General features: G+C 36.0%; 1 long non-coding RNA gene and 1 pseudogene across 2 annotated transcripts in view; both read right to left on the bottom strand.

Moving 5' to 3' along the window:
• The window catches only part of LOC123000154 (uncharacterized), an 85,592-nt gene that overhangs the window by 51,297 nt on the left and 20,657 nt on the right, over positions 1–13,638 (bottom strand). The window lies entirely within an intron of this gene.
• Positions 6,481–13,392, bottom strand: LOC130544796 (40S ribosomal protein S3a-like; annotated as a pseudogene).

Genomic DNA, 13,638 nt, shown 5'->3' with positions numbered 1-13,638 from the left:
AGCAAACAATCCTAAAATTTGTATGGAACCACAAAAGACCCTGAAGAGCCAAAGGAATCTTGAAAAAGAAAAACAAAACTGGAAGTATTACATTCTAGACTTCAACTTATATTACAAAGCTGTAGTAATCAAAACAGGATGGCACTGCACAAAAACAGACACATAAATCAACAGAAAAAACAGAGAGCCCAGACATAAACCCACATTTATAAGGTCAATTAATCTTCAAGAATGAGGCAAGAATATGCAATGGGAAAAAACAGTCTCTTCAACAAATGCTGCTGGGAAATCTGGACAGCAACATGCAAAAGAATGAAATTGGATTACTTTCTTATACCATACACAAGAATAAACTCAAAGTGGGTTAAGGACCTAAATGTGAGACCTGAAACCATAAACATTCTAGAAGAGAGCACAGGCAGTAATTTTTCTGACATCAGCCGTAGTAACTATTTTTTAGCTATTTCTCCTGAAGCAAGGGACATAAACACAAAAATAAACCATTGGGACCACATCAAAATAAAAAGCTTCTGCACAGCAAACAACCAACAAAAGTAAAAGGTAACCTTTTTGGGAGGTTATATCTGCAATGGGAGAAGAAATCTGCAAATGACATATCTTATAAAGGGTTAGTATTCAAAATATATAAAGAACTGATACAGCTCAACACCAAAACAAAAAACAAAAATCCGATTAAAAATGGGTAGAAGATATGAATAGACGTTTTTCCAAAGAAGATATACAGATGGCCAACAGGCACGTGAAAAGACGCTCAACATCATTCAACCTCAGTAAAAATGCAAATCAAAACTAAAATCAGATGTCACCTCACACCTGTCAGAATGGCAAAATCAGAAATACAGGAAAAAACAAGTGTTGGCAAGGATGTGGAGATAAAGGAACCCTTGTGCATTGTTGGTGGGAATATAAACTGGTGCAGCCACTCTGGAAAACAATATGAAGATTCCTTAAAAAATTAAAAATAGGACTACCTCACAATCCAGTAATCACACTACTTTGGGTATTTACCCAAAGCATACAAAAATACATGCACCCCTATATTTATTGCAGCATTATTTACGACAGCCAAATTATGGTAGCAACCTAAGTGTCCATCGATCGATGAATGGATAAAGAACATGTGACTGGATAAAGAAGTGTACAAACAGTATACTTATCTTTTTTTTATTAAGTTTTTAATTTTAATTCTAACATAGTTAATATACAGTGTTATATTAGTTTCAGGTATACAACAGAGTGATGCAACAATTCTACACAATACTGGTGCTCTTGATGATAAGTGTACTTTTTAATCCCTTTCACCTATTTCACCCACCCCCCACCCACCTCCCCTCTGGTAACCATAAGTTTGTTCTCTATAGTTAAGAGCCTGTTTCTTGGCTTGTCTCTCTCACTCTTTTTTCCCCTATGCTCATTTGCTTTGTTTCTTAAATTCCACATGAGTAAATCATATGGTATTTGTCTTTCTCTGACTGACTTATTTTACTTAGCGTTATACTCTCTACCTCCATCCATGCTGTTGCAAATGGCAAAATTTTATCCTTTTTATGGCTGAATAATATTCTATTATACATATACCACATCTTTATCCTTTCACCTACTGATGGACACTATTCTCATAATTTGGCTATTGTAAATAGTGCTGCAATAAACACCCTCTTTGAATTAGTGTTTTTGCATTCTTTCGGTAAATACCTAGTAGTGCAATCACTGGATCATAGGGTAGTTCTATTTTTAATTTTTTGAGGAACCTCCATACTGTTCTCCACAGTGGCTGTACTAGTCTGCATTCCCACCAACAGTGCTCAAGAGTTCCTTTTTCTCCCCACATCCTCACCAACACTTGTTTATTTCTTGTGTTTTTTGAAGAGTACACTTATCTTGATGAGCACTGAGTAATATATGGAATTGTTGAATCACTATACTGTACACCTGAAATGAATATAACACTGTGTATTTACTATACTGGAATTAAATTTTTTAAAAAATCCTAGCTAACTAGAAACAGAAAGGAATATATCTATTCAATAGTGAATTAGACCTCTTAAAAAGTGAAGTAGGGTGAGAAAAAATATATATACAAGGATCGGAATTAAAGAAACAACCTAGGGGTGCCTGGCTAGCTCAGTTGGAAAAGCATGCAACTCTTGATCTCAGGATCATGAGTTCAAGCCCCACGTTGGATGTAGAGATTACATAAATAAATAAATAAATAAATAAATAAATAAATAAATAAATAAATAAACAAAGCAAACATTAAAAAAAGAAACTATCATTATTCCTTATTTGAAAATGATTTCTATGTAATTCAAAATAATTAATACTTTAATTACTGGATAGACAAATCAGTATACAAAGGTGCTGCCTAGAAAAAATATACAATTTTCCTCCTTTATACTAGCAACTACCAGGTAGAAAATAAAAATCTTAAAAGGATACCATTTGCAATGGAATAAAAGTATGAAGACGTGGGAACAATGCTAACCCTAAATGTAAGATTGTATGGAGAGAATTTTAATAGTTTATTTTAAATTTCGAAGATGACCTAAATATACAGGAATTGGAAGATTCGACATTGCCAAGATGCTGAGCTTCACAAGTGATCATGAAGAAGTAACTGGTACGGAACTTGCTCTTCATTAGTAAACAACTAGAAACCTGGACAAAAGATATGAGACAACTGTTTCCAGACAACTACCAGAGGCTGTAAGCTGCACAATTCTCAGAGCACAGAGACGGCCAGGAGGTGTTCAAATTCCACCCAACCAGAGGTGAGAGATGTCACTGAGCAACGGGGCAACCAACAGAAATCCCAGAGGGGCAAAGGTTTAATATTAAAGCTAAACTTGCCATTGAGTAAAGGCCAGTCTAGGCACACTCTAATAAAACTTAAAATAATCTGGAAAATATCAAGTTGAGGGGTGCCTGGGTGGCTCAAGTTAGTTGAGTGCCCGGCTCTTGATTTTGGCTCAGGTTATGATTTCAGGGTCCTGGCTCAGCGGTGAGTCTGCTTGTCCCTTTCCCTCGGCGCCTCCCCCTGCTCGTGTTTGGTCTCTCAAATAAATAAAATCTTTTTAAAAAGTTTAGAAAAAAGAAAATATCAAGTTGTTTCACTACTAACCTAATAACCTGTGTGCCAAAACAAACTTCAAAACTCTGAAAAAAGAGAACAAAACGCAAATATTTCACAACATAATGTTTGGAACATCGGATACCAAATAAAAAAATCACTAGACACAGAAAACAGCAACCAGTTGTAAACCATAAGAAGTTAAAATGGTATGTAATATAAAATATGTGTATTCCAAACATATAAATTATATATTTATATATACATAATATATACACATACATAACATATACACACGTTTTATACATGCACACGTCTTTTAGTTCCAGCTCTTTTCACTTTACATTGAACTTCAGTGCCAATGTCACCAGACTTCCTGATAATACAAAAAGTGATCTCTTTGTCTACATAAAATTTTCTTCTCTCCATGTTTTCTAATTAAACAAAAACAACATAAATACTAGTGAGTATGGAAAGGTACATTCTACCAACTTTGTTTATTCACATGTATCAAACCCTCTAAGAGTAAAAAAAAAAAAAAAAATTGAAACTTTTTTCTCCCTGTATTTTCTTTGGCTTTAGCTATTCTTAGAATATTCATTATCCTGTATCTCAAGGTTTTGCATGCAGTGGTGTGCTGTAACTATCTCTCATCAGATCATGAGAACCAATTCTCAAATATTTAGGAATTTTCAATCTTACTGTTAAACTGTTGGTAGACTGAACTCAGCCATCTTATTGGGAGTATTTATGCTACAGAAATTGACAAACAGTACAAATCGGGTTTATTTCATCATGCTGGTGTGCCCAAATAATGCCGGTGTGTTACACACTACTGTGTGTTTTCTAGTTTAAAAAGTATCCCCTAGATGTCAGAAAACTATGACCTTCAGGTCAAATCTGGCCTGCCACATGTTTTTGTGAATAAAGTTTTATTAGAACACACCCATTTGTCCTTTTGTTTACATATCGTCAATGGCTAATTTTATGCTATAACAGTATAGTTGAACAGTCATGACACAGAGCCTAAAAATATTTACTATCTGGCTCTTTATTGAAAAAGATATGGTAAACAAAAGCTATATTGAGCAGAGGTAACAGACTTGCCAAATAATAATAAATTAAAGTTTGAATAGAATTCATCAGAAACTTCCATCTTGGAAAAGTGCTTTTTACATATTCTTATACACACAAAGCCTAAACTCTTACAGCCATTTATTTTTTTATACTCTAAGATGTCTAACAACAGCATACATTGGTAGAATAACCCATTTCTGTTAAAAGTGTAAAAAATTATATTTATAAGGTACACAAGAAACTGGTAACATTAGTTGCCCCTGAAAAGAACAACCTGGTGACTCATGGACAGGGCAAAAAAGAGACTTTTCACTGAATATCCTTTTGTATTTCTTGAATTTTAAACCATGGGTTTGTATGACCTACTTAAAAAATAAATAACAGGTTTAAAAATTATTGGCTTAAAGGAGATTTAGGAATCTCAATCCTTTCATCTAAGAGGCATCTTGGTATAACAGAAAGAGCATTGTTTTGGGAGTTGGAAAAAAAAAAAAAAAAGAAGAAGAAGAAGAAGGACAACACGGTTCCAAAACCTGATAGCTTTGTGACATTGGCCGAGTTCCTTAAGTTAGCTGAATCTTAGCTTGGGCATTAATAAAATCAGTACAACAAACGCTACTTTGTGAGGATTAGACATTATATAAAACTGCCTTGTACTTACTAAATGGTAGCTATTATTCTGTGATTTCAATTATCCCTGCTATCCATTACCACCAATTCTGTGTTGGATGTTGATTGAAGGGAACCTGAGGTATGAATGAGGTCTAAGAGAGTCTTAATTTACAGATATCAACTAACTACCTGTGGGAAGAAAACCAACCAGTATTTTAAAAATTATATTCAGGTGCTTTTTGGGTCTTCAGGTGCTTTTAAGGCTTCCTAAGGACTATCCCAAGATATCAAGCAATCATTGGCATTTAATAATGGCCCCATGTCCACAATGCAATTTTATATGGGTTCTCTCTCCTTCTCTACTTCACTTCTCCTTTCCTACCCCTGTTTCTTGGAACTGCTTGCCCTAATAAAGTAATAGCAGGAGTCTTTTGCCTCAGTAATAGCTGAGTCTTTTGGGGGAAACTCAAGCTAAGACTGGGGCCGGCCTAATTCTACTGAAGAGAGTCTGGGACCATGTAGCAGATACTGTAGTGCCCTACCCATATGCCTTCACACCTTACTATTAACAGGGCTTGCTTTCTTGATGGCCAGCATCGGCATCTCTTGCTCTGTTGGAGGGCTTTCTTTACCATCCTCAGTCAATATTTTCTCCCATTGTATGAGATGTCTTTTACTTTCTTGATGGTATTTTTTTCCCCACAGAAGTTTTTAATTTTGATGAAGTCCAATTTTTCAAATTTTTTTTTCACTTGTCCTTTTGGGGTTGTATCTCAGAGATCATTGCCTAACCCAAGTTCACTAAGATTTACTACTCTGTGTCTTCTAGTGGTCTTATCGTTTTTTTACATTTAAGTCCATGATTCCTTTTTAGTTAATTTTTGTGTAGGGTTGAGGTAGGCATCTAATTTCATTCTTTCACATGGATATTCAGTTGTCCCAGCACCATTTGTTGAAAACATTATTTTTTTCCCCATTGAATTAGCGTGGCGCCCTTGTGGAAAAACAATTGACTGTAAATGGAAGGGTTTCTATCAGGATTCTCTATTTTACTCCATTGATCTATTAGTCTACCCTCACGCCATCACCACAGTGTCTTGATTATTACAGCTTTGTAGTAGGGTTTGAAACTGGGAAGTGTGAATCCTCCAACTTGGGACTTCATTTTCAAGATTGTTTTGGCTGTCATTTTGCTTTCTGATTTATACATTTTGGATCTTCTTTAAGAAATCCTTTTGGGGGACACCTGGGTGGCTCAGTCGGTTAAGTGTCTGCCTTCACCTCAGGTCATGATCTCGGAGTCTAGGGATCGGGCCACGCATTGGGCTCCCTGCTCAGTGGGGAGTCTGCTTCTCTCTCTGCCTGCCGCTGTCCCTGCTTGTGTGCTCTCTCTCTCTGTGAAAGAAAGAAAGAAAGAAAGAGAAAGAAAGAAAGAAAGAAAGAAAGAGAGAGAGAGAGAGAGAGAGAGAGAGAGAGAGAAAGAAAGAAAGAAAGAAAGAAAGAAAGAAAGAAAGAAAGAGAAAGAAAAGAAAGAAAAGAAAAGAACAAGACAAAGAAAAAAGAAAGAAAGAAAAAGAAATCCTTTTGGACTCCAAAGCCAGAAAATATTTTTCTATTTGGTTTTCGAGAAGTTTTATCATGTGCCCTTCTCATTCCAATTACTGATCTATTTGGAATTTATTCTAGTGCCTGGTAGAATGTAGGGATTTAATATCATGCTTTTAAGTTGTATTAACACTTTTTTTTTAAGTCCATTTTTTCTTTCACTGATCCACAAAAAAGCCTGTCACAAATCAAGTTTCCATATAGGTGTAGTTCTGTTTAGGTATTCTGTTCTATTCTTTTGGTCATTTTTTCTAACCCTGAACCAGTGCCACATTGGCTTAATTATAACTTTTTTTTTAAGATACCAAAGTAAGATTTTTTATTTGTCACCATTAAATGTCTGAATTTTAAACATATTCTTGGACTGGTGGCTCCTATCCATCAGCTTATTCAACTTTCGCACCAGTCTCATCTCCAGTAACTTTTCCAAAGCTACTACCTTCACCATGAAGCCCCATGAGCTTTCCCAATTCAAACCTGGGCTTCTTCAGCATTTTTACTTTTCTAACAAGGACATCATGGAAAGGATAAATAGATTGGCAAGCCTTTCCTATGTCTTTTTCCAATGCTGTCTGAAATCAATTTATTGACCACTTCTTTCAAGTCCTTTGTCTGTACCTCTTGGGTCATGATTTCCATCATCTTTTTCCAAATTTGGTGGACCTGTTGGTGCTGAACATAAGAGGTCTTCTAAATCTAACTGCTGTATTCTTAGTAAAAGCAACACAAAATAGATAAAGCAAATAACCATCAGTATTCTTGACATCAACATGAACTTCAGCAGGGTCTGCCACTTTTTGACCGTGGAGCACATTTTGTCACGGGTAAGGCCCATGCCATGGAATTAGTCGGCAGTTTTTGCCCTGAACATCCTCAGTAATTAGCTTGAATTTTCGAAATGCAACTTCATCATTCTGCAGGATCAGCAAGGCTCACTTCAAAAAACACAACCCTCCAGGCCATTAGATGTGATTTTGGTTCCTTGAGTTCTTGTGACTAGTGTTTTTCTAATATTTCTTATACTGAACATAAATGCTTTCACCTCATACCAATCTTTTTTAGAAAATGGATCAACCACTTTCTTCTTGACTCCTTTTTTGCCACCTTTTGTAAGGCATGTGTTCTTGCCAACTGCCACGAAGCTGCTCAGGGAGCCAAAAGGCTTAATTATAATTGCTTTTTAATAAGGTAACCTGTAAGGCAAATCTCCCCACCTCGTTCTTCTTCATACGTATATGTATGGCTCTTACATATAAATTATAGATATAGTTTAAAAAGTTACACATACACAAACACACACTAGTTTCATTTGGAGTTTGACTGGAATTGCACTGAATTTATAGATTGCTTTGGGAAGAAATTATTTAAAAAACCAATATTGAATCTTATAATCAATAAACATGATTCATTTACTTAGATTGGGCCACAGTATTGCAGGGTTCCAGGGTTATCTTTCTCACCCCAAGATCCACTTAGATCTTTTCTCCTTTATGCTACCTGTCTTGTTCCTGAGCTTAATGAGAATGCTTTCAGTGTATCAAATTAAGAATAATGTTAGCTGCTATATTTGGCCGGTAACCTTTATCTGGTTAGAATGGTCCTTTTTATTCGTTTATTAAGAAGCTTTTTCAAAAAATTATAAGTGTGTTGAATTTAATCAAACATATTTTGTTTTTAATGTTAAACTAATGCTGGATTTGGGATATATCCATCCTGGTAATGGTGTAGCATCTCCTTTGCATACTGTCAGATTCCATTTTCTAACTGAACTTATTTAGGATTTTCAGTAAGGTCATGACAAATCCCCTATTATCTTAGGTTATACTGATATCAGGGTTATATTCATTTTATTTTTAAAAAGTTAGGGAGTTCATCTTCTTTTTTGATTCACTTATATAATTTGTATACTACTGGAATTGTAAGGTCCTTGACTGAAAGAACTCTGGGTCTGAAGTTTGGTTCACACGAAGATTTTAATTTACTGATAATTAATATTGCGGCTACAGAACTACTATTCAGAGATTCAATTTCTTCTTGAGATAGGAAGAACTTCTGCAGGCAGTCATATTTTCTAAAACTATGAATTTTAATCTAATTTTCAAAAATTTTAGCATAAATCTATCTTTTTAATTTTGGAAGCTTTTCTAAGCCCCCTTTTCATTTCTATTATTGTTTATGTGTTCATTCTCTCTTTTTCTTGACCAACCTTGCTAGAAAAAGTTTGTGCTTCTAGTATTCTTTTACATTAGCCTTGTATAATTTTGTTTACTATGGCATTTTCTTCTCTTATTCTGTTTCCTTCCTACTGTTTTGTTCATTCTGCTGTTTCTTTTCTAACTTCTTAAGTTTCATGCTTTCAGCACTAATTTCAAGCCTTTCTTCATTTCTAGTAGAAGCATTTAAGACAGTAAGTTCCCCTCTAAGCTCTGTTTGCAGTTTTTCAGTTATAGAATTTCCATTTAGTTCTGTGTTTCTAGTTTCCATTTTTCCACTGAGATTCCCATCTGTTCACTCACACTTTTAAAGGAAAACTCCATCTTTTTCTTTAAATCCTTGAACATGTTTATAATAACTGTTTTATTTTTTTTTAAAGATTTTATTTATTTATTTGACAGAGAGAGAGTCAGCCAGCGAGAGGGAACACAGGCAGGGGGAGTGGGAGAGGAGGAAGCAGGCTCCCAGAGGAGGAGCCTGATGTGGGGCTCGATCCCAGGACTCTGGGATCACGCCCTGAGCCGAAGATAGACGCTTAAAGACTGAGCCACCCAGGCGCCCCTATAATAACTGTTTTAAAGTCCACTTCTATTTATTCCAACATCCACGATCATCTTTGTTTCTACTAATTTGTCTCTTGGTCAAATGGTCACATTTCCCCACTTCTTGAGTTGCTTGTCTAGTAATTTCCAACTTGTGTAGAACAATTTTGGCTGCTACACTGTGGGGAACTGTATTATACTGTCTTTATTTAAAGAGTGTTGAGTTTTGTTCTGGCAGGCTGTGGATTACAGTGATTCACCTTGATCCTATTCTGGTTTTGTCTATAGTCCAGGGCCATCGCCCAAGGCACTCGGTAAGATCTCTCTAGTGTGAATGGATTGAAATTCCACAATCTTCCAGCACCAGCATTTGTGTTGTTTTCAGTCACTACTGGTAGGCGGGCCTCACATGGTCTTGCTTGGTGTATGTGCAGCCAAACACTTAGCCATACTCTTGAAGATAACCTTCCCCCAGACCTTTGAGACTCCCTGCTTCACAGCTCAACCATCTGGGGTATACTGATCCACAAACTGCAGCCATCTCAGCAGCTCAACCTCTGCTCTCTGCCTCTTTCACCCAGCAATACTGCTGCTCTGCACGTGGGCTCACCTCCCCACACCACACACCAGAAAGTGCCCCGTTCAGAAGAGCGAGGCAAACATAAAGGTCGCCTTACACATTTCCTTTGTCTTAAGATCATTTCCCCATACTATCATCCACTGCCTGAAAACAGCTGTTTCATATACTTTGCTACTTTTATGGTTGTTGATGGCATGAGGCCAAGCCCGTATCAGTTCCTCCATCCTGTCTAGAAGCAGCAATCCGCATCATTTTTTAATATGCAATACTTTTATCTTTCAGTTTAAAGATCTTCAAATTTCCATTATTTTCTGATTCATGAGTATGTTTCCTAGTCTCCAAACATATGAATTTTTTATATTACTTTTCCAGTACTGATTTTTTATTTTATCCCATTGTGATCAAAGAATGCAATATGTATGATACTATTCCTTTGAAATTTGTTCAGACTTCCTTATAGCCCAATATATAGTCACAAATATATATTTTTTAAACTAGAGAACATTGTTTTTTTTTTTTTTTTAAGATTTTATTTATTTATCTGAGATAGAGAGAGTGAGTGTACGCAGAGGAGGGGATAGGGGCAGGGGGAGAGGGAGAGGAAACAGACTCCCTACTGAGCAGGGACCCCCAATGCAGGGCTTGATCCCAGGACCCTGGGATTATGACCCAAGCTGAAGGCAGCCACTTAACCAACTGAGCCACCCAGGCGCCCCTATATGGTCACAAATATTATCAAAAGTATTCCACTTGAAAGAATATATATTCTGCAGTTTTTGGGTGGAATGTTCTATATGTGTCCATTGAAACAAACATATTAATTTATTTTGTTCAAATTTTCTATAATCTTGTCAATTTTGCTTTCTTGTATGCTTGATGTATCACTGAGAAATAGGTGTTGAAATCTCTCATTGTGACTGTGGGATTTGTCTCTAACTCCTTGTTGTTCCTGGTGATTTGATCCTTTTATCATATTTAGTGACCCTCTTTAGTAATTCCTTGTGCTTTAAAATCTTACATTTTCTGGTATAATAGAATTACACTAGCTTTATTTTGCTTAGTATTTACCTGATATATATTTCCACTCCTTTATTTTCAATTTTTCTATATTCTTATTTTTAGCTACAGCTTTTGTGAAGATTGAAAAACATTTGTAGACATTCAGTTCAAACCCGTTTCATCACTGTGAAACAGGTGTTCCCCAGCAACATTTGGCAATAATAGCTTGTAATAAAATATGCTTCTTCCTTCATAATAGTTTTCTCCTTTTTTGTTCCATTTTGGAAATTGATACAACACAAGGAAGATTAGTAGCCAGAGGAAAGGAAGTTATTGAGTTATTAGAACTCAATGAAGAAAAATAAAAGAAATGAAGAAAATTCAAGCTATGGGAATGATCTTCAGATGAAATCAGATCTTACGTGAGAGAGAAAAGGATAAAAGAAAAGAAGTTATGGTTTTACAATCTACAAGAAGAGGAGAAAAAGAAAAAAAAAAAAGAAAGAAAGAGGAGGCTTCAAACTGCAATTTAAAGCTGGAACCAGGATAACACTCAAGACCTTGCCTAAAAGAGTCTGAAATGCCCAAGAATAGAGAAGTAAAAGACCACCAAAATGGTATAAATATCATCCAAAATTTAAAAAGCAAGACTTAGGAATCAAGTTAGAAGCAAGATTTCGATGAGGACCTGTATCTGCATACCTATGTGTAATCCATACCCTGAGAGTTTTGCATTCTAAATGACTTAGTGTGTATGCTATGTGCTGGCCAACTGTGATTCAGGATTCTCCTTCCCAAACTCTCTCTTCCCCCAGTGTTCCTTATTTAAATAAATGGCATCCACCCATTTCCTTAAGCCAGAAATCTGGAAGTCATCCTTGATTCATCTTTCCCTCACAATCAAATTCTATTTGATTCTGTCTCTTAAATATCTCTTGAATCAGTTCACTTTTTCCTCCCCTTCTTTGCCAACCCCATAATTCACTTCCTCCAATTGTCTCCTGTTTCCCCACATATATTACTTGTGCGCCATCCTCTCTTCCATTCTGCACATAGTGCCTAGAATGATCTTCTAAAAATGCAAGTGATTATGTCACTTCCCTGCTTAAACACCTAAAATAAGAAACAAACAAAGAATTTCGATGGCTTTCCATTACTCTCAGAATACAGACAAAGCCCTTAATTAGGCCTCTGAGATCTGGATTTTCTCTCTCTAAACTATAGCCATGCTGACTTTCCTTTCAGTACCTCAAAATCAATCAGCGCTATTCCCTCTGCCTAAATCACTTTCCCTTATACTCTTTGCTTAGCCAACTCCATCTCATTTTTCTTGTGTTAGCTTCGATATCTCTAAAATCCATTCTGATCCCCAAAATACATTACCTAGTGCCCTGCTGAAAGTGCCCATAGCATCCTCTACTACTTTTGCATAAACTCAGTGCATTCGTAAATACTTGTATAATGTTCTCCCTTGCTTTATTATCAGTTCCATGACGACTGGAACTGTCTTCTCCCTCTTTGTAGCTCCAGTCCTTAGCTGGAATGACCCTAGCTAGCGAATGACCAACTCACTAAAAGGTTGAATGAATGAATAAACGATGATAGAGCAAAGAATTTGTGATGGGACAGAGCAGTGTAAAGTACCCTCAGTCCTCAGGTCGAAATCTAAGGATAAATTCTCCCTTCAGAGGAGGATTCGCAATTAAAACAGGGAACATTATTTTTGAGGCACCATGAATGGTTCTATTACTATTCTTTATTTTTCCTTTTGCTCAAGCTTTTGCCTGGAAGAACTGAGCTCACGAATTTGGTATACCCAAAACATACCAGTAAAATGGAGAAGGAAGATAATCTGTGTCTCCATTTTTTTGAGATGAGGAAATTGAGGTTCAGAGATCAAAATTACGGTCTCAAAGTAGTTTGGTGACCTGTGAATTACAATGCCATGTTTTCTGTTTGACACTGAGCTTTGGCCACTATTCCAAAATTGTTTTTATGATTAGATAAGGCCTATGATTAGATAGTCTGGTACCGAAAAACTAATCATTCCAAATCCTAAAAATATTTCTAACTTAATGTCAGCATCATGCAGTAATTCTTCCTTCCTGAGGTAATGATATTCTCAAAATAGAGATTGTGCCTCATATAAAATAGATCATAACTAGGGTGAGCTAAATTATGAAAACACAACTTTCTTATGCACCATATTTCCAAGTTATCTGTGTCATGGAAGTGCGATTTGTAATTCTCTTTTCTTTGGCCACAGCTCTTCCAACATAGCTTCCCAACAGTGTTATAGATTTTCTTCTAAACATCATGTTCTAGTTGTGTGACTAACACTGACAAGAGTCTTCCTTGACCAGCCTGTCACCACTTCCCCTAAATGCAGGGTGGTTCTAAGTGGTGATCTTACAGAGGCACTCCTCATTGCTGTCTGGGCGTTACCCCACAATCTAGCCAAATAACTATTAGAGTTCAGTAAACTCTTTAGGCTGAACAAGGCTGATTTCATTTTTTGCTTCAATCACAGTCATCTAATTGTTGAGACTCTCTGTCATCTTAAGGAAAAACTGACAGAATTTACTCAAAATATTTGTGCAATATAGCCTAGTTGTATGGCAACAGAAAGTAAATCACTGAAAAAACAAATTTTTTAGTGGAAGAATCATAAGTATGTGACTAAGAAAGGTCTCTATTCAAATTGTACTTCACATCCAGCCAATTACTTGAAAAAATACTCCAAGTATTTTTAAAACAGTTCTCTAATACTCAAAACTTTTAAATTGCTTGTGGATATATTTTGTGCAGCTTATTTATTAATTTTTTTCATTCTCAACATAGCAAAATGCTATGAGAATTATTAGCAATTGAAGTTATATTTAAATTAAAGTCATCACTAAGTTTTACTTCTCAATCAG

The sequence above is a fragment of the Ursus arctos genome, unplaced genomic scaffold, assembly GCF_023065955.2.
Source record: "Ursus arctos isolate Adak ecotype North America unplaced genomic scaffold, UrsArc2.0 scaffold_25, whole genome shotgun sequence".
Classification (NCBI taxonomy): Eukaryota; Metazoa; Chordata; class Mammalia; order Carnivora; family Ursidae; genus Ursus; species Ursus arctos.
This window is presented reverse-complemented; position numbering and strand designations above follow the sequence as displayed.